General features: G+C 35.5%; 1 long non-coding RNA gene across 1 annotated transcript in view; it reads left to right on the forward strand.

The window, feature by feature from the left end:
* Window positions 1–20,666, forward strand: part of LOC309643161 — a 468,256-nt gene continuing 447,590 nt past the window's right edge. The window contains exon 1 of the long non-coding RNA XR_014253594.1: window positions 1–20,666. This exon is cut by the window's right edge and continues 7,344 nt beyond it. This is a non-coding gene — a long non-coding RNA (uncharacterized lncRNA).

Below are 20,666 nucleotides of genomic sequence, written 5' to 3' on the forward strand. Positions count from 1 at the left end.
CTCATTCTTATATCCACACCTATCCACATCATCATGGCACACTGGAAACAGATTAGAGAGCCCCATCATAGCTCTGGGGATTAATCATCTTCCTCTCTTACCTCCAATGCACATACATGTGCACATGGGCTCACACACACACACATACAAGGTCAACTTCTGGGAAAAAGAAAACGCATTATTGTACTTAGTATGTAATTTTCCCAGAATACTCCAATTTCCTAACAATATTTTTTCAAATTAGTATGCAACCAATTAATGAGTTAAAATATAGACTGTTTTTAGAACCTTACGTTGACTCATTATTGAACTGATTCATTAGTTTCTTGGAAAGAACCAATTCAAACTGTTGTGCTTTTTTTCTGTAAGGTTGTTTTGCCTTGCAATTTTTCCTCTTTCTTCTTTCAAAAGTAAAATAAATTTAAAAATTAAAGTAAGGGACTTGCCTGGTGGCAAAGAGGATGAGAATCTGCCTGCCAATGCAGGGGACACGGGTTTGAGCCCTGGTCCGGGAAGATGCCATATGCCATGGAGCACCTAAGCCCGTGCGCCACAACCACTAAGCCTGTGCCCTAGAGCCCATGAGCCACGACTACCGAGCCTGCGAGCCACAACTACTGAAGCCCGTGCGCCTAGAGCCCATGCTCCGCAACAAGAGAAGCCACCACAACGAGAAGCCCGCGCACTGCAACAAAGAGTAGCCCCTGCTCAACGCAACTAGAGAAAGCCCGCGCACAGCAACGAACAGCCAACGCAGCCAAAAATAAATAAATAAATAAATTTAAAAAATTAAAATGTTAGAAAATGATACATTTGAAATATTGCACTTTAAAAATCCTCAATTTTCTAAGTACTTCCGTCCTCTAAACGTTTCCTAAGAAAATGCCTGGCTGCCATTCAATTTTCAAGTGACATCAATTGTCTAGAGTAATTTATTTAGTATGCTTATTTTCATAAAGGGAAGAATGGGTGAAGGAACAGAGAAAAAACACGGAACCATTATTTTATTATTTTTCATTGTAACCAATGTGTATATACTACTGCCTCAAATTATTTGGGGCAGAATGTTAAATGTATATTCTATATATCTGGCCTGATAAAGTTAATATTCTCTTAAAGATGATTGGCAACTGATGAGCTTTTTAATATAGTTCATCAACTTATACTATTGAAAGAAATATTCAGAAAGTATACATAGTCCTCCCTTATCCACAGTTTTGCTTTCCAAGGTTTCAGTTACCCATGGTCAAATGTGGTCAGAAAATACTGAATGGAAAATTCCAGAAATAAATAATTCATAAGTTTTAAATTCCACACCATTCTGAGTAGTGAGATGAAATCTTATGCCATTCCGCTCCATTCCACCTGGGACGTGAATCATCCCTTTGTCTAGCACATCCCACCCGTTAGTCACTTAGTAGCAGCTGGGTTACCAGATAGTCTGTTGAGATATCACAGTGCTTGTGTTCAAGTCACCCTTATTTTACTAAATGGCCCCAAAGCACAAGAGCAGTGACGCTGGCAATTCAGATATGCCAAAAAGAAGCCGCAAAATGCTTCCTATAAGTGAAAAGTTGAAAGTTCTCCACTTAATAAGGAAAGAAAAAAATCATTATCGTGAGATTGCTAAAATGTATGGTAAGAATGAATTTTCTATCTTTGAAACTGTGAAGAATGAAAAGAAATTCATGTTAGGTTTGCTGTCACACCTCAGACTGCAAAACTTACGGCCACAGTGCATGGTAATTGCTTAGTTAAGATGGAAAGGCACTGCATTTGTACAGGATATTTTGAGAAAGATATGGACTGCATTCACATAACTTTTATTACAGGATACTGTCATAACTGTTCTATTTTATTACTAGTTATTGTTGTTAATCTCTTACTGTGCCTAACTTATAAATTAAACTTTATCATAGGTATGTTCGTTCGTATAGGAAGAAACATAGTATAGATATGGTTTGGTGCTCTCCAAGCATCCACTGGGGGTCTTGGAACATATCGCCCGTTGATAAAGAATATGATAGTTCTTTGGAGGCAATCTTTGGGAAGTTCAGAAAACATGGACATTGCTTCCTTTGGAGGTAGCTGCTGTCTTTTACAACCTTTGATACTCTTAACACCAAATGATTGTTATTCAAATGTTTTAGTAGCAGAAGAAGCAACACCTACATGACTTTTTCTGTGGTTCTAAAAATCTTTTTCCTATAAAAGTAATTTGACATTTTTACTTTTATCTTGGAGACCATAAAGTCCAACATCAATCAGAGTCCTTACTCATAGTAGATAGAGAATGATGTTATTTGAATGGACGTTGAGTTCTCCATAAATCCCAATGTTTATTTTCTCATTATCCACATAATTTCTTGTAGTCATTTCTTAAAAATAACATCTAACACTTCCAGTAACATTAATGCCTTTTGTATTTGAATTCTCCTAGTTATTCCATCTACAGTATAATTTTTGGACTAATGTATGTGAAGTACATTAAAATAGTATTTATATAAATAATTACTATTATTTCCAAAGTGGGAGCTCATTGCTTTAATACTTGTTTATCAATATGGAATTTGCTTTAACATTTTTACCTAATTATGCTTCCTTTTTTCAAAGACTATTCCTAAGCAAATGCAAATCAGTGAAGTATGTTTTCAGTGCCCTCAGCAACTAGTTTTGTACCTTCTGTCCTATTTCCAGGAGCCCAGTGCCTGTCTGCTACATATTACAAGAAAACTATCTCCAAACTGTACCAAAAATTGTATTTATCCTACCAGGTACCTGACTGACAGCCTAAAGCGTGTCACTTCTTAAGCCTAATTCCACTTACTTAGTATTAGCAATGATAATAACTGATTTTTATTTGTTGCTTCCTATACGCCAGGCAATCTAAGTACTTTTCAAGTAATAGAAATGTGAGCACCTTCTATTCTTTTTTTCTGTCTTTCTCCAGATTAAATTTCATGAATTGCAAATCAGTAAAATATTTTCAATGATTTAAACATGTAAAACATAATATCACTTCTGAAACACTGGGATCTAGAGCTGGTCCAAAGTGTGTTATATTCTCTACAAAAGACTATGGCTGTGGTTGGTGCATAGTTTTACAAAGCTCCAGTGCTATACCAAAGACATGGGTTTTATTTTTCCTAATAAAAAATTCTGAAGAGAAAAAAATAATTTTATGTTGACATACACAAAAAGAAAAGAGACAAGAAAACAAAGCAAGCAAGAGTGACGCAAATAAAGGATTAAAAAGTAGATTAACAGGCAGCCACATTTATCTTGGAAAATTAACACGGATGTATCCTCCTTTCCACCTACTCTTGTCAAGCCTTACAAAAATATCAGTGGTAATACGGAAAAAAAATCAAATATGTGACACAATCTTAGAGCTAAAAATGTGCTTAAGATATAACCTTATTCAGCCCAAGTCACTTTCTGAGTTATACAGAGGTTAAGTGGCCATGGTCACAGGCTAGTCGGCAACAGAATGGAGCTGAATTCCAGGCCACGTCGCATTTTGGCCATGGCATACTGCCTGCCAACTTTTTAACACTGAGTTCTTTTTAGGCATTTTACGGTAAACTGATTATTATTTAGAATCTAATAATCTGACTTCTGATTCTATTTCACATTAGAAATATGACCAAGACAAAGGCATTTCATTGGGAAACATAAAACCCTTTATCTATAAAATGTTATCAGACATATTGATTCCAGAAGACTGTTCTGCTGACTAAATGAGATAAGTCTGCAAATGGCTTTTGCAGCATTTTAAATAATGATAACAGCTGACACTTATTGAGGACTTACTAAAATAAGGACTTATTGCTAGACACTGTTCTGATTTAACTAAAATAAGGACTTATTGCTAGACACTGTTCTGATTTATCTATATGTAATACATTATTTAACTCTAACATCAGTTTGAAGGATATACTTCACCCAACTAGAAGGTATTTTAGTGGAAATTGATAATGCCAGGTAGTATATGTATTAACACAATACACATGCAAATTATTGCGATAACAATGTTGTAATAATTAAGAGCAGCCATATGACCACCTCTAAGCTTAATACACCAAATTTTGCTAGTAGTTTCCATTGTGTCTTTCCTCATTGCAGCCTCCTCCCCCCACACCCAGAGTTAACCGCTAACCTGAATTGGGGTAATCATTCTTTTGCTTTCCCAAATATATGGGAAAAGGAGAACTGGGGACATATATATTGTCTTCATTTGTAATTTATCTTTTCTACCTTTTCTAAGGTGATCTTTGATGAGCAAAATATTTTAATTTTATGATAGGCACAGTAACCGAATGCTTCGTTACAGTCAATGCCATTCCGCTAACCCATAAATATAAACAAATGTTTAGCATTAATATCATGACACATTCTCATAACCACTTTAGTTTCTTATCTAGTTTCTCATTTATAATATATTTATATTATTATATATCACTGTTAATCATATTATTATGTGTGAAATCAACACCCATAACAAAAGCTAGGACCTGAACTGTGCCTTTCAACTAACCAAGTTATCTCCTCACTCCATCTCCCCTACATTTGAGCTAACTTAATCATGAATGCTGTGTTCATTTTTTCCTTGCTTTCAACTTATTTTTTACTTCTATAAGTATTGCTAAAAATCATTTGCATATGTTTACATACACATATGCACACATAAATTTTAGTTTTACATAGTTTTCAACTATAGGAACAAGGTATTTATTGTATATAATATTTTGGAACTTGTTTGCAGATTCATCCGTGATGTTACATGTTACTCTCATCCATTTTAATGGCTACATCATATTTATTGTGTGATTATAACAGTTTTTTCATCCATTCTCTTGTTGATGGGCAGTTGGATCATCCTCAGGTATTTGCAACTGTCACATTTGCTATTGTCACCTTTCTTTTAGGTCGTAAAGAACTGGATCATACGGTAAATAAAAATTCAACTTTACAAAATAACGTGACACGGCATCTGTAAAACAGTAGTACTATTTCACTATCACAGTCAATATAACAGCAGTTCTAAGGGTAATTACTCTCTCCAATCCTAGGTAGTGTTACAATCTTCAAATTTACTAATTTGCTGTTTAGGTGTAAAATTATCACTCTTTATGGTTAGGTTTTGCATTTCCAAACTGATAATGACATGAACAACTCTCCCTAGATTTACTGGTAATATGTAATTCCATTTCACTGACAAGTATTAAACCATTTTTCTATTGAAATGTTTGTGTTTTTCTTATTGATTTATAGATTTTTTTACACGTTCTTGATACCAATCATTTACCAATTGTGTGTACGGAGAATATCTTCTCTCAGTCTCTATCGTGTTTTCTCATTGTTGTCTTTTGAAGAAAAACACATTTAATTTTCATAAGTTACATTGATCTGTTTTCTCCTGAACAATGTTCTTTGAGTCTTAGATTTATCTTTAACTCGTTTTAATAAGTTTGTCACATTTTATTTTCTCCTAAGATTTAAAAATTTTCCTTTGAACAGTTAAGTCTTTGCTATATTTAGAGTTATTTTATAATATGGTGGGTGATATTCCCCCAATCCAACATTTCCCATATTGATAATCGTTCTTTTCTAGATTCATTTATTGAAGTCTCTCCTTTTTCACTAATTGGATATGGCATCTGTAGCATTTACTGCAGTTTTCTACATGTGTAAGTCTCTTTCTGTGTCCTCTATTCTAACCCATTTGTCAATTTTTGTATGTCTCTGTGACAATACCACACTATCTTCTTGATGACAATTTTGGAATAAATCTGGACATCTTGTAGGGCAAGTCCCCTCACTTTGCTCTTTATTTTCAAAAGTGTTCTAGCTATTCTTCCTTCACTTGACCAATTAAGTTTTTTAGAATCATATTATCACATTTTATGAAAATATGTGTTGGGATTTTTAATGTAATTGTACTGAATCTATAGATCGACATGGAAGAATTAAAATCTGTGAAACATTCATTCCTTCTACCCATATACATTGCAAATCTCTCTTTATCTCTTTCATAAATGTGTGAAACTGTTTTTCTGTAGAAGCCTTGTGCCCCTTTTGCTAAATTTATTTCTAGATACTTAACATTTGCCTATATGGTTGTAAGCTGTGTTTTCTTTTATATTTGGGTTATTGGCTAGTGGTGTGTAAAAAGACTTATGATCATCATTCTTATATCCAGCCATCTAACTAATCTCTTCTTATTAATTCTTAGAATTTGCCTGACAATTCTTTAGGGTTTTCTAATGCAGTGATTATATTATGTTCTTTTTTTCCTATTCTTATCCTCCAGTTTACTTTGTTTGTCTTCCTCAATACCCTGGCCAGTATCTCCAGTATACTGATGGGCATAAGCAATGATAGTGATCATCTTTTACACCTGATTTTAAAGAGATTGCTTCTCTTTACAGAAATCTCCATTTAGAATGATGTACTTTGCCCTGTAATCATCTCTAGATATGATTTATTAGACTAATGAAGTTCCCTTCTCTTCCTCATTTTTATTCATGACTTTTTTTCTAATCATAAGGAGTGTTTAATTTTGAAAATACTTTCTACTCCTCTTGATAATATTTTTCTCTTTTGATCTGTTAAGTGCACATATTCCTAAATGTTAAGTTATCTTTGTATACTTAAGATAAATTTAACTTTACCATGGCATATTATTTTTTATAAAATGTCAAATTCAATTAGAAAATACTTTATTATGACTTTTTATTTTAGTAAAATATACATAACATGAAATTTACCATTTTAACTATTTTTAAGTGTACAGTTCAGTAGCGTTAAGTACATTCACATTGTGTACAACCATCACCACCAGCCATCTCCATAATATTTTCATCTTCCCACACTGAAACTCCTAAACTGTCACTGTTTGCAGATGACATGATACGATACATAGAAAATCCTATGATGCTACCAGAACACTACTAGAGCTCATCAATGAATTTGGTAAAGTTGCAGGGTACAAAACTAATACACAGAAATCTCTTGCATTCCTATACACTAACAATGAAAGATCAGAAAGAGAAATCAAGGAAACAATCCCATTTACAATTGCATCAAAAAGAATAAAATACCTAGGAATAAACCTACCTAAGGAGGCAAAAGACCTGTACTCAGAAAACTATAAGATACTGATAAAAGAAATCAAAGATGACAGAAACAGATGGAGGAGAGATATACCATGGTCTTGGATTGGAAGAATTAATACTGTGAAAATGCCTATACTACCCAAAGCAATCTACAGATTCAATGCAATCCCTATCAATTTACCAAGGGCATTTTTCACAGAATTAGAACAAAAAGTTTCACGATTTGTATGGAAACACAGAAGACCACAAATAGCCAACACAATCTTCAGAAAGAAAAACAGAGCTGGAGGAATCTTACCAATTAAACACTAACTTCCCATTCTCCTTCCCTCCAGCTTCTGGCAATCTTCATTCACTTTCTTTCTGTCTCTATGAATTTGACTGTTCTACATGTTTCTTATAAATGGAATAATACAACACTTGCGCTTTTGTGACTGATTCATTTTATCCAGTATAACGTCTTCAGGGTTTATCCATGATGTAGCATGTATCTTAATGTCTTGCCTTTTTAAGGCTAAATAATATTTCATCGTGCCTATATATGTGTGTGTGCGTGTGTATACACACCTCATTTTGTTTATTCACTCATCCACCCATTAACGGACATTTGAGTTGCTTCCATCTTTTGGCTATTGAGAATAAAGCTGCAATGAACACAGATGAACAAATACCGGTTTTAGTTACTGCTTTTGATTGTTTTGCGTTTATACCCAGAAGCGAATTGCTGGATCACATGGTGATCCTATGTTTAATTTTTTGAAGAACTGTCATACTGTTTTCCATACTGGCTTCACCAATTTTATTATTTTGTATCTACATTAATGATTTGTGAGTATTAATAAAATTTTTGTCTTATAACATCCTCATTTTGTTTTGGTAAGAGAGCAATACTGGTTTCATAAAATGAATTAGTATTTCCTCTTATGTAGTTTTCTGGAAGAGTTTGACTAACTATACAATGCACATTTGTATACAATGAAATACTGTATATAAGTTTATTAAATAAGTTTGTTATATATATGTTAAATAAATCACCTGGATACATACTGAATTCTCTCTGCTTGATTCAACAATAACTAAGATTGCTGAATTAAAATATTCTATTATGGCTGTGAAGTTTTCTGTTTTCCTTCTTATTCTGTCAATACTTGCTTATTGGGGGGCGGAGTCAAGATGGCATACTAGGAGGACGCCGAATTCGTGTCTCCTCACAACTAGGGCACCTACCCTGCAACGGTGGGGGACCACCGACACCTAAGGGGATGGGAGGAAACCCCAGCGACCGTGTAGGATGTGGGGCATGGGGGGGAGTGAAGGGGGAGGAGAAGTGGTGGCAGGACAGGACTGGCGCTCCTGAGGGGTGGCTGGGGGAGGGGAAGGGATCCCAGGCCCAAAGGGGGAAATTGGGGAACCACTGGGAGGGCAGAGGATCAAAAGGGAGCATGGTCAGGTTTTGCCTGCCAAATTGGGCCCCCGGGAGCCTGCTGAGATCCCAGGCCTGATCCTCTGCCCACCGAGGCCCCCTCCAGCTGCGTGGGTCCTGAGGGAGAGGGAGGGAGGGAAGGGGGATCAAAAGTAAAGGCCAGACCTCCAGGACTGGCACCCCTGAGGGGTGGCTGGGGGAGGGGAGGAGTGCCTACACCCAGCGGGATCCACCCAGGGTTAGGGGTCCAGCGGCAACGGGGGAGGCCCTGGGGGAGACGGTGGGGGAGGGGCATGGAGGGACAGAAGGAAACACAGCCAGCACTTTCCCTGTCCACTTAGGCACCAGGAAGCCAGTTGGGCTCCCAGGCCTAATCCTTTGCCTTCAGAGCCTCCCTCCTGCTGTGCAGAGCCCAAGCCCCATCCCTACACCCCCACCCGGGGCCTCACCTCTACACTCGGAGATGCCCTCTGAGACCCCCTCCAACGTGCTGGGTCTAAACTCTACCCACATACCCTCACCCAGGGCCCTGCCTCCAAACTCCGGAACTGCACACTCCAGAGACCCTCCTTTAGAGGTGCTGCCTCTCCCCTTCCATGCAGGTCCTAAGCAGAGGCTGCCCCCCCCACACTTGAACGTCTCCCCACCTAGGCCCCGCCCCATTCTCAAACATCACCCTCCCATCCGCCTAGGTCCTGCCCCACCAAAAACCCCGCCCCTGCCTAAGTTCCACCCCTGCCTAAACTCCACTCCCATAGCCAAGGCTTTTTTTTTTTTCTCTTTTAGACTGGGGTTCTGTTTTACCTTGTTGATTCATTGTTGTTGATTCTTATATATTTTTATTTGTCCTAATAAACCTTTCATTTTTCTAATTTTATTTTATTCTTTATACGTTGTTATTGTTCTCTCTTTTATGGCTTGTTCCTGCCCCTTTTTTTTCTTTTTTCTGTTCTGGTTTTATTTTGCCTTGTTGCAGTTGTTTCAATTATAGTTTTATTTTTCCTAATATATTTTTTATCTTTCTAATTTTATTTTGTTTTTTATTCTTTGATAATGTACTGGTCCTTTTGTTTTTCCTTTCTTTCTTTCTTTTTTTTTTTTTAACCACGCCACGAAGCATGCAGGATCTTGGCTCCTAGGCCAGAGGTCAGGCCCGAGCTCCTGTGGTGGGAGCTCCTAGTCCAAAGTGCTGGACTAACAGAGAATCTCAGATCCCAGGGAATATTAATCAGAGTGAGGCCTTCTGGAGGTCCTCATCTCAGCACCGACCCGGCTCTGTCCAACTGCCTGCAAATTCCAGTGCTGGATGTCTCAGGCCAAACAACCAGTAAGACAGGAATACGGCCCCACCCATCAAAAAAAAAAAAAAAAAAAAGAAATGACAAAAATATGTTACAGACGAAGGAGCAAGGAAAAAACCTACAAAACCAAATAAATGAAGACAAAATAGGCAACCTACCTGAAAAAGAATTCAGAGAAATGATAGTAAAGATGATCTAAAATCTTGGAAACAGAATGGAGAAAATACAAGAAACATTTAACAAGGACCTAGAAGAACTAAAGAGCAAACAGTGAGCAACAACACAATTACTGAAATGAAAAATACTCTAGAAGGAATCAATAGCACAATAACTGAGGCAGAAGAGTGGATAAGTGAGAAGGAAGATAAAATGGTGGAAATAACTGCCAGGGAGCAGAATAAAGAGAAAAGAATGAAAAGAAATGAGGACAGTCTCAGAGACCTCTGGGACAACATTAAACAGACCAACATTCGAATTATAGGAGTCCCAGAGGAAGAAGAGAAAAAGAAAGGGCCTGAGAAAATATTTGAAGAGATTAGTCGAAAACTTCTCTAACATGGGAAAGGAAATAGTCAATCAAGTCCAGGAAGCGCAGAGAGCACCATACAGGATAGATACAAAGAGAAACATGTCAAGACACATATTAATCAAACTATCAAAAATTAAAACAAAGAAAAAACTATAAAAAGCAGCAAGGGAAAAGCAACAAATAACATAAGGGAATCCCCATAAAGTTAACAGCTGAACTTTCAGCAGAAACTCTGCAAGCCAGAAGGGAGTGGCAGGACACATATAAAGTGATGAAAGGGAAAAACCTACAACCAAGATTACTCTACCCAGCAGGGATCTCATTCAGATTTGATGGAGAAATTAAAACCTTTACAGATAAGCAAAAGCTAAGAGAATTCAGCACCACCGAACCAGCTTTACAACAAACGCTAAAGGAACTTCTCTAGGCAGGAAACACAAGAGAAGGAAAAGACCTACAAAAACAAACCCAAAACAATTAAGAAAATGGTAATAGGAACATACATATCTATAATTACCTTAAATGTAAATGGATTAAATGCTCCAACCAAAAGACACAGACTGGCTGAGTGGATACAAAAACAAGACCCCTATATATGCTTTCTACCAGAGACCCACTTCAGACCTAAAGACACATACAGACTGAAAGTGAGGGGATGGAAAAAGATATTCCATGCAAATGGAAGTCAAAAGAAAGCTGGAGTAGCAATTCTCATATCAAACAAAATAGACTTTAAAATAAAGACTATTACAAGAGACAAAGTAGGACACTACATAATGATCAAGGGATCAATCCAAGAAGAAGATATAACAATTATAAATATTTATGCACCCAACATAGGAGCACCTCAATACATAGGCAAATGCTAACAGCCATAAAAGGAGAAATCGACAGTAACACAACCATAGTAGGGGACGTTAACACCCCACTTTCACCAATGGACAGATCATCCAAAATGAAAATAAATAAGGAAACACAAGCTTTAAATGACACATTAAACAAGATGGATTTAATGATATTTAGAGGACATTCCATCCAAAAACCACAGAATACACTTTCTTCTCAGGGCTCATGGAACATTCTCCAGGATAGACCATATCTTGGGTCTCAAATCAAGCCTTGGTAAATTTAAGAAAATAGAAATCGTATCAAGTATCTTTTATGACCACACCGCTATGAGACAAGATATCAATTACAGGAAAAACACTGTAAAAAGTACAAACACATGGAGGCTAAATAATACGTTACTAAATGACCAAGAGATCACTGAAGAAGTCAAAGAGGAAATCAAAAAATACCTCGAAACAAATGACAATGAAAACACGACGACCCAAAACCTATGGGATGCAGCAAAAGCAGTTCTAAGAGGGAAGTTCATACCAATACAATCCTACCTCAAGAAACAAGAAACATCTCAAATAAACAACCTAACTTTACACCTAAAGCAATTAGAGAAAGAAAAAGTAAAAAACCCTAATGTTAGCAGAAGGAGAGAAATCATAAAGATCAGATCAGAAATAAATGAAAAAGAAATGAAGGAAACAGTATGGAGGTTCCTTAAAAAACGAAAAATAGAACTACCATATGACCCAGCAATCCCACTACTGGGCATAGACCCTGAGAACACCATAATTCAAAATGAGTCATGTAGCACAATGTTCACTGCAGCACTATTTACAACAGCCAGGACATGGAAGCAGCCTAAGTGTCCATTGACAGATGAATGGATAAAGAAGATGTGGCCCATATATACAATGGAATATTACTCAGCCATAAAAAGAAACGAAACTGATTTATTTGTAGTGAGGTGGATGGACCCAGAGTCTGTCATACAGAGTGAAGTATGCCAGAAAGAGAAAAACAAATACCATATGCTAACACATATATATGGAATCTAAAAAAACAAAAGGTTCTGATGAACCTAGGGGCAGGACAGGAATAAAGACACAGACATAGAGAATGGACTTGAGGACACAGGGAGGGGGGAGTGTAAGCTGGGACAAAGTGAGAGAGTAACACTGACATATATACACTACCAAATGTAAAATAGTTAGTGGGAAGCAACTGCATGGTACAGGGAGATCAGCTCGGTGCTTTGTGACCACCTAGAAGGGTGGGATAGGAAGGGTGGGAGGGAGACGCAAGAGGGAGGGGATATGGGGATATACATATGCGTATCGCTGATTCACTTTGTTATACAGTAGAAACTAACACAACATTGTAAAGGAATTATACTCCAATAAAGATGTTAAAAAAAAAAACTTGCTTATTGAGTTTGGAGTCATGTTATTGACTATACTGGTGAATTACTGATAGAGATTTTTGAGGAACTAAGCCTTCTATTAGCATATGGTTATTGTTCATCACTTACAATGTTTTGCTTTATATCTATTTTGACTGATAGTAATTAGGATTCATAGGGAATAAAATTTACTAACATTTTTACTTTTAAACTTTTATTTAGTTTTAAACTTTTATGTCCTTATGCTTTAAGTATGTCTCCTGTAAACAACATATAACTGGATTTTTTGATAATCTTTGACATTTACTGGAGATTTTAACCCTTTTATATTGACAATAACTATTGATAGGCTTGGATTTATTTCTACCATATTTGTGTGCTCAGTGATTACACTTTCCCTGTATTTCTTTTTCCTCTATCCCCTTTTCTTAATCATCTCTTTTTCTTTTCTTTCAGTTTTGCCTGTAATGAAAATTATATACTACTTGTCTAATCTTTTAGGGAACAGTTTAGACAGTTTAAGAAAACAAGGACTGGAGAACTTTAAAGTGCTATCACCCTCTGTGTGAGATACGTGCTATTCTTTAAATTACATGTTTATTATTCATTAGTCTTCTTCCAATCAGTTGGATTGATGTTTTTCATCAGTTCTAGAAATTTCTTTTTAGCTATTACTTCCTTTTCCCCAGATCTACTTCTGAATCTCTGATTAGATGAATTTTGATTGTTATTACTTTATTCTGTAAGTCTATAAACCTCCACTTTGTATTTTATTTACTTCTCTGTGTGCTGAATTCTTGGTTATTTCTCAGATATATTTTCTAACTTGTCAATGTTTTCTTTTCTTTTTTTTTTTTAAACATCTTTATTGGAGTATAATTGCTTTGCAATGGTGTGTTAGTCAATGTTTTCTTGAGTTACACCTATTCTGATGTTTATTACATTAACTGAATTTTTAATTTTACTTATGCATTTTTTAATTTTTGAAAAGTTCACATTAGTACTTTTACAAATCTGCTTGGTCCGTTTTTATAATTTATTATTTTCACGTTTTTAATTCTTGATGTATTTCAAAATATTAAACATAATTTATTTTATATTGTCTCTCACAATTCTACTACAGGCATACCTTGGAGATATTGAGGGTTTGGTTCCAGACCACTCCAGTGAAGTGAGTATCACAATAAAGTGAGCCACATGAAGGTTTTGGTTTCCCAGTGCACATGAAAGTTGTTTACGCTACACTGTATTCTATTAAGTGTGCAATAGCATTATGTCTGAAAAAGCAATGTACATACTCTAATTAAAAAATACTGCCATTGGAAAAATGGCACCAATAGACTTGCCCAATGCAGGGTTGCTAAAAACCTTCAATTTGTAAAAAAAATGTAATACCTGTGAAGTGCAACGAAGCGAAGCACAATAAAATGAGGAATGCCTGTTTTTACAAGCTTTTTTGAAAGTGATTTTGCTGATTTATTTTCTGTTGCATCATTTGCATTATGTTTTGTTTTCTAATATTTTCAGTGATTTTTGAGTTTGGGCTTATTTTTCTTTGACTTTAATTTTGGGAAATCTTTGAAACCTGCACTTAAATTGAGTTCCTCCACAGAGAGTATGCATTGGTTTCTGCCAGATGCCTAGGAGCATATTTAATGCAAATCTTGAATTTAGATTTTAGAGTCTCAATGGTTGTTGTGAATAATGGCCTCAATCTCATGATTTATTAAGGCTTTTTAAGTGAGAATTTTCTTCACTTAGAAACAGGGCTGGGAAAGACAGGTCATTTTCCAAAGCATACATTGTTTGTTTTGTACAAATGGAAATAAGGGGAAGATACTATCCTTTGCTGTCTCAGTCTTACTCACGGGATCTCTAATCTGAGTTTCCACCTTGCTCAGGCCAGGCTTTGTCTCCTTCATCACAGGTACGCAACCCTTAACACTCAAACATCAAAACACTTTGGTTTGACGCATATACTTGGGACAAACATTTGCTATAGATCTCCTAACCTCTGTGGCATTGCCCTTTACTGTATTTCTGATCACTGATTCATACTTATATTAAATTCCACTCACCTATGCATTATAAAATTTTTCAAAATAAATATTTTATCTAACATTCTTAGGAGATGTTTCTTTACATGTTTCCCATATTCCCAGAAACTAAACTCCAAGCCAACGCTGGCAGAGTCTATCTCTCGAGCAGAGAAAATATATGTTTTTGATTCAATACGTTGTCAGTCATAAACTGTGGGTATTGAGGAAGGCATCAAAACAAATGTAATTTACAGAAACCATGTTAAAAGAGTCTACAATCACAGGAGAATACAGAAAAGCATTCCAAGCTGTGAGTTCTGTAAGTTAGCAGGAGACATATACCAACTACCCTGAGACTTTTCCTTCATGTTTTAGTTACATTAAATCTCTCAGTAACTCCTGTTCAACTGTGTCATAGTCTTGTTGTGAATCTCAGCCAATTCACAGTGAGTTCTTTTTTTCTAGAATTTTTCTTCCACTTTTTCTCCTGTAGCATTTTTACTCACCCATAAAAAAATCTGCTCTTAAATCACTTTTCCTCTGAAGTTTTCATATATTCTAATGAAAGAGTTAGTTATTCTGGGCTTCAATATGATCATGTTTGCATATTAATTAAACCATTCATTTTGCATGAGATTATGAGCAATTTTTTAAGTTGGAAAATATTTTTATTGATATTGGAGACAGTTTTCCGTGGCTTCCTTAAAGGTGACACATAATTATTCCTTTCTTTTGTGTCCTAGAACTTTTTATACTGTGTCTTTATGTATTTTTTAAAAGCACACAAATCATGTCTCTACAGCTCAATTAATTAATTAATTACGTGATTCCATCGATTTAATCATTTTGGATCAAGAATTAAATACCCTAGTGACAACCCTTGAGCCTTCTCCAGTAGTGGCTGCTCCTATCTTTGCAATGCAGCCCGTATTTTGGGACTTTATGAGCAATGATTCACTGTGTTTGCATTCTAGAGCTCATGCAGCATGTAAATTTCTGGCTGCTTTTGCTCAGTATCATGACTGTGAGATTCATCCTCGTTGATTCATTTGTCAATACACCATTTATTCTTATTACCATTTAGCATTTCTTCCTTTTTAGGAATATACTACACTTTATTTAATCTATTCTGAGCTGACGGATATTTAGGCCATTTCTATTTGAGGACTGTTATGGATTGAGTTGTGTGCCCCCAAAATCCATACGTTGGAGTCCTAATCCCCAGTGCTTCAGAAAGTGACCTTATTTGAAGATAAAATCTTTATAAATGTAATCAAGTTAAACTGAGATCATTAGTGTGTACACTCATTCAGTATGACTGTTGTTCTTATAAAAAGGGAAAATTTCAAGACAGATATCCATATAAGGAGAACACCATGTGAAAATGAAACAAACCACCAGAAGCTAGGGGAAAGGCCAGGAAGAGATTCTCCCTCACCATCCCCAGAAGGAACAACCTTGCCAAACTACATCTTGATCTCAAATTTTCAGCCTCCAGAACTGAGACAATACATTTCTATTGTTTAAGTCACCTAGTGTGTGGTACTTCGTTATGGCAGCCTAGAAAACTAATATTAGGACTATTGAAATAGAGCTGCAATAAATATTTTCACTCATATTTTTATTGAACATATATCTATGCATTTCTATTATATATATGCCTAGGAATGGAAATTTGGTTCATATATGTTCTTTTAGCTTTTTCAGATCTTTGGTGTTTATACCAATTTACACTCTTATGCAGAGTACAGAGAATTTAACATGAAGGAGATGGCAGTTTCTATAGGTTTTAACAAACTTATGGGTGAAAATAGGACCACGAAGCTAGCAAAGTTTATGCATGCTACTTATGTATATAGACTCAAACTGGGGGAGTTTTTAATGAATATAGATTGTTGAATTCACAGACTAATCACTGCAGTTTAAGCACTGACAGCATAAAACTGTTATGCCAGCCTAGAGAAGAGATTCCACAAGATTCCGTAGGTCATACAAGCATAAGTTTTCCAAGAGATCTTCAATTACTTACCTGGCTGATAGGGTTCCTTCCTCCCTATGTTCAGAGACATATTGAATGCGATGCCATGAAATAAGATGTCTAGTATAACATCCTAGACAATTTTGTTTTCATAACAGGAGTTTATCCCTGCCTCCTCTCACCACCCACATCCTGTACGGAGATTCTCCATCCTGGCACCTTTCTGCCTAAATTAGTAAAGCTCTAGATTCCATTCTCTCTTATCTTCCCAAAGGATGCTCTCAGGAATAATGGTACTTAGAGCTGTCAAGAATCTTGCCCAGAATAGAAGCAATCAGTGTAGGCATTTTAGATTAATAATATCCCTGAATTTTTTACTTTATTGCAACTTAGAATTTCATATGAATGGTCCTATCTTGGATCCTATACAAGAAATTTTATTTATTCAACTAGCTAATATGTATTATTACAAATAACCACATTAAAAAATGAATTCTTAATGATGGCTTAAAATAAAGTTCTTGAAAGATTATACTAAAGATTATACTAAATGGTTAGATTTAATAGTTATCTATGTGCCAAGAAATGCTGTTAGGTGTTTTGATGGACAAAAAATGTCCACCCAGAAGCAATTTATGATTGAATGGGGAGCATGCTTGTCAAAACAGGACCTTATACTCAATTAACTTTACTTCCTTATGCCCCCCAAAGTACATATTTTCTTCTTTTATTATTTATAATTATTTTCCAGTCCCTTCTTCTTTAGCCCATGCCATCTGAAGAACCTAATGAAGCTGAATTTTAAAAAGCCATGTTCCTTAACTGAGAGACATCAGATATAAACCATGACTACTGTCAAGAAAAGGGCAATATTCTGCCTTCACTACCTCATCAACTTTAAATTTAATAACATTAAAAAAGCAAAAATATGCATTTTTGTTCACATGTAGCCAACTGTCACTATTAAACTGCAAAATCCCAAAGACCTAATTAAATCAGTAATAGCTTATTCTACTTGTGTAGCATCTGAGTGACAGTTTAATGAGTGTTTTTGTGATCCTATAAATCAGAACTAAACTCCATCCTAACAAGATACACATAGCACTTTCAAGAAATTTTTTCAGCAACTTTTTCCTTAAATGATTTCATGATTCCCCACTTATATAAGGAAACACATTTTACAACTCTCTGCTCTTGGTGTTAAAAAATGGCACTTTCAGAAACAAGTTCTTTTCATTTTTTTATGAGACTGATGTTGCTGTGAAAAATATGACATTTTAAGACTTGTTGGAAAAGAATGATGTACTTAACCAAAAAATTTAAGTCAAAGACTTTAAATGATTTCAACAATTCCATTATTAGTGCAGAATGTTCCCATTGTATAAGATCCTATGTGCTTTGTTTACTATATTTTTTCTAACTTTGTTTTTTCCCCTATTATTGTGAGTCTTAGCAATAGATATTTTCTGCCCTTATTATGTAAAGCTATTACCTTCTGGGACCACGACTTGGAAAGGATTAGGAACCAAAATAAATCACTCAATAATACTCCAGTCAGAAGTATTAAAATTTATGGTTATTGGAATCATTTTTAGCTTTTTATTTTCTCATTTAGGATGAATAGTTTACATACTTATCTAAGGCAAACTGATGTCTGAGAGGTCTTTTGGCCCAACTGTAAATCACTTTGCCTTGTTTTGAAGGAGGTGTTACTGTAGGTGAGAGTAAGGAAACAGATGGAAAAATTTCCAGCGTTTCAGTGAACTCACAGAAGTTCATCAGTCTAATGTTTAAAAGGTCTGTTAGACATATCGGACTATATATTGGACATCTGTGTGTCATTCATCTCTGATACATTTCATTTACAATTCAGCCTTCAATATTCATGGAGAAAAATATACCGTATGAGTGTAACGAAATCATTTAGCAACCATTTACTGAATACCTACTACACTCAGGAAACTCTACTAGTCACTCTAGTTCAAACTTGATTACTTCAAGAAATCTTAAATTCTAAGAATAAAAGCTACATATAGAGCTCTTTGATGTCAACTAAAAGTTTATAGCAGCATGAAAAGTTGATTAAGGTAACATTATATTGAGCTAGAGAAAAGTAGCCTCTGACCGTCCGTCCGGAGGCTGGCCTGGTACACACGGGGAGGCATCAGTGCTCTGCCCTTGAACATAAACACTTTCACAGATCATCAACATCAAACAAAGCCACTCTGTGACCACGATGAATTGAGACCAAAAAGAAGACCACTCTGTAACACTGTTCATGTCACGAAAATGACTAAATATCACTCTATCCTGGAAAATATGAGTGACTACTGCCCTTGTACCAACTACAGCTTAGCCTTGATCTACACTCTCATCTTCAGAGAAGATTTAGTAAGATACCCAGGCACAGAATTACCCACAGTTCCTGACAGCGTCCAATGAGGAACAAACATCCACTTTTATACCCTCCCCCAAATCTGCTGACACAAACCCCAATTCTGTAAGTCATTTTCAACACCATTTTACTCCTGGGTGCCTTCTTACTCCCTGAAATGAGTCGTAAACACAACTTGGTCAACTCCAGGTGTGTTTCTGGTGGTCTTTCATCAAAAATTATCAGCCATGTAACATAACTAAATGAGCTAATTCCGTAATTCCTCAAGTGTAAGACTATAAATTGCAAGACACATTCCAATTTCACAGATATTGATGTATAAAAAGTGTGCATCTTAGAATTGATGCAATACTGCATTTTAAAACTTACATGTACTTTCTGGATTTAGGTATGCACTTACCACAAACATTAAATTTAAGCACTGAGGAAAATCTTTTATTTTAAGGCAAAGCACTACCTTACAAAGGTTCGTGAAATGTTCTCTGAGGAAAATGAATCTATGCAGCATAGGAAGTAGGAGCTCAGTAAATTTTTTCACCTTAAGCATAAGTGAATACAAAATGGATTTAAAAAATATATTCTGGATGAGAAATTTATAAAGTATGGCCCATGGACCAAATCTGGCCCACTTCCTGTTTCTATAAATAAAGTTGTATCAAAACATAGCCACATCACTTATTTACATATTTTCAATGACAAAATTCATTAGTTGTAACAAAGATCATATGGCCAACTAAGCGTAAAATATTTATTATCTGACTCTTTAGAGAAAAATTTTGCTGACCACCCATCTTGGAGACAGGCAGAATGAAATTTAATCCTAAAAATAGGATTGAACATATTTCAGCTTCATAACACTCATAAAATATATTACCATTTACATATAAAATGTAATTATAACATAATAAACAAAATACTGTGATTCAATCTCCTCACCCACAAATTCGGCATTAAAATTATAATACCTACATATTCATATAGTTGTTTTGAAGATTAAGTGTATTAATATATCTAAAGGGCTTAGAACACTACTAGCATCTAAGAACTGCCAATATAAGGATTTCCTATTTTTGTACTTGCTTATAATCACGAACAAAACCAGTAGCACTCCCAGACGTCTAAATATTAAAGCTCATTTCTGGAAAAAAAAACCCAAAAAACAAAAAACAGTGAGCACAAAAACAGTCAAGTAATAACAAAGTTGATTTGTATTCAGTGGCCCAAAACATAAGAAGCAAAAAAGTGAGAGAAAGAGAAAAGGAAAAAAAGGGATTGCATAAAAAAGAAATGGCAATTATTCTATTGAAAACTAGGAAATAATTAATAAAACTGATTAGAAGCAACAACATACACGATAGCTTTTTTGGAGTGTTCCACCATTGGATTATGAACAGATGTGAACACAATAGAGTTCTGAAACACCCACACACTGATTAAATAGGAGAAACCTAAATACCCAGCTTCACACCCAACTTTTGCAGAAACATCAGTGTGGTAATTAGTCTGTCCTCAGACTGGAATTTAATTTCCGTGCCTTCCATTATTATTTCATGATGTTTCTTGGAGGAAAAAAACAACCCACAAGTGGAGGTAAACAATTGGGCAGATTAAAAATGTATGTATTAAAATACAATTAAGGAA

Source organism: Balaenoptera physalus (assembly GCF_965194825.1).
Source record: "Balaenoptera physalus genome assembly, chromosome: 14".
NCBI lineage: Eukaryota > Metazoa > Chordata > Mammalia > Artiodactyla > Balaenopteridae > Balaenoptera > Balaenoptera physalus.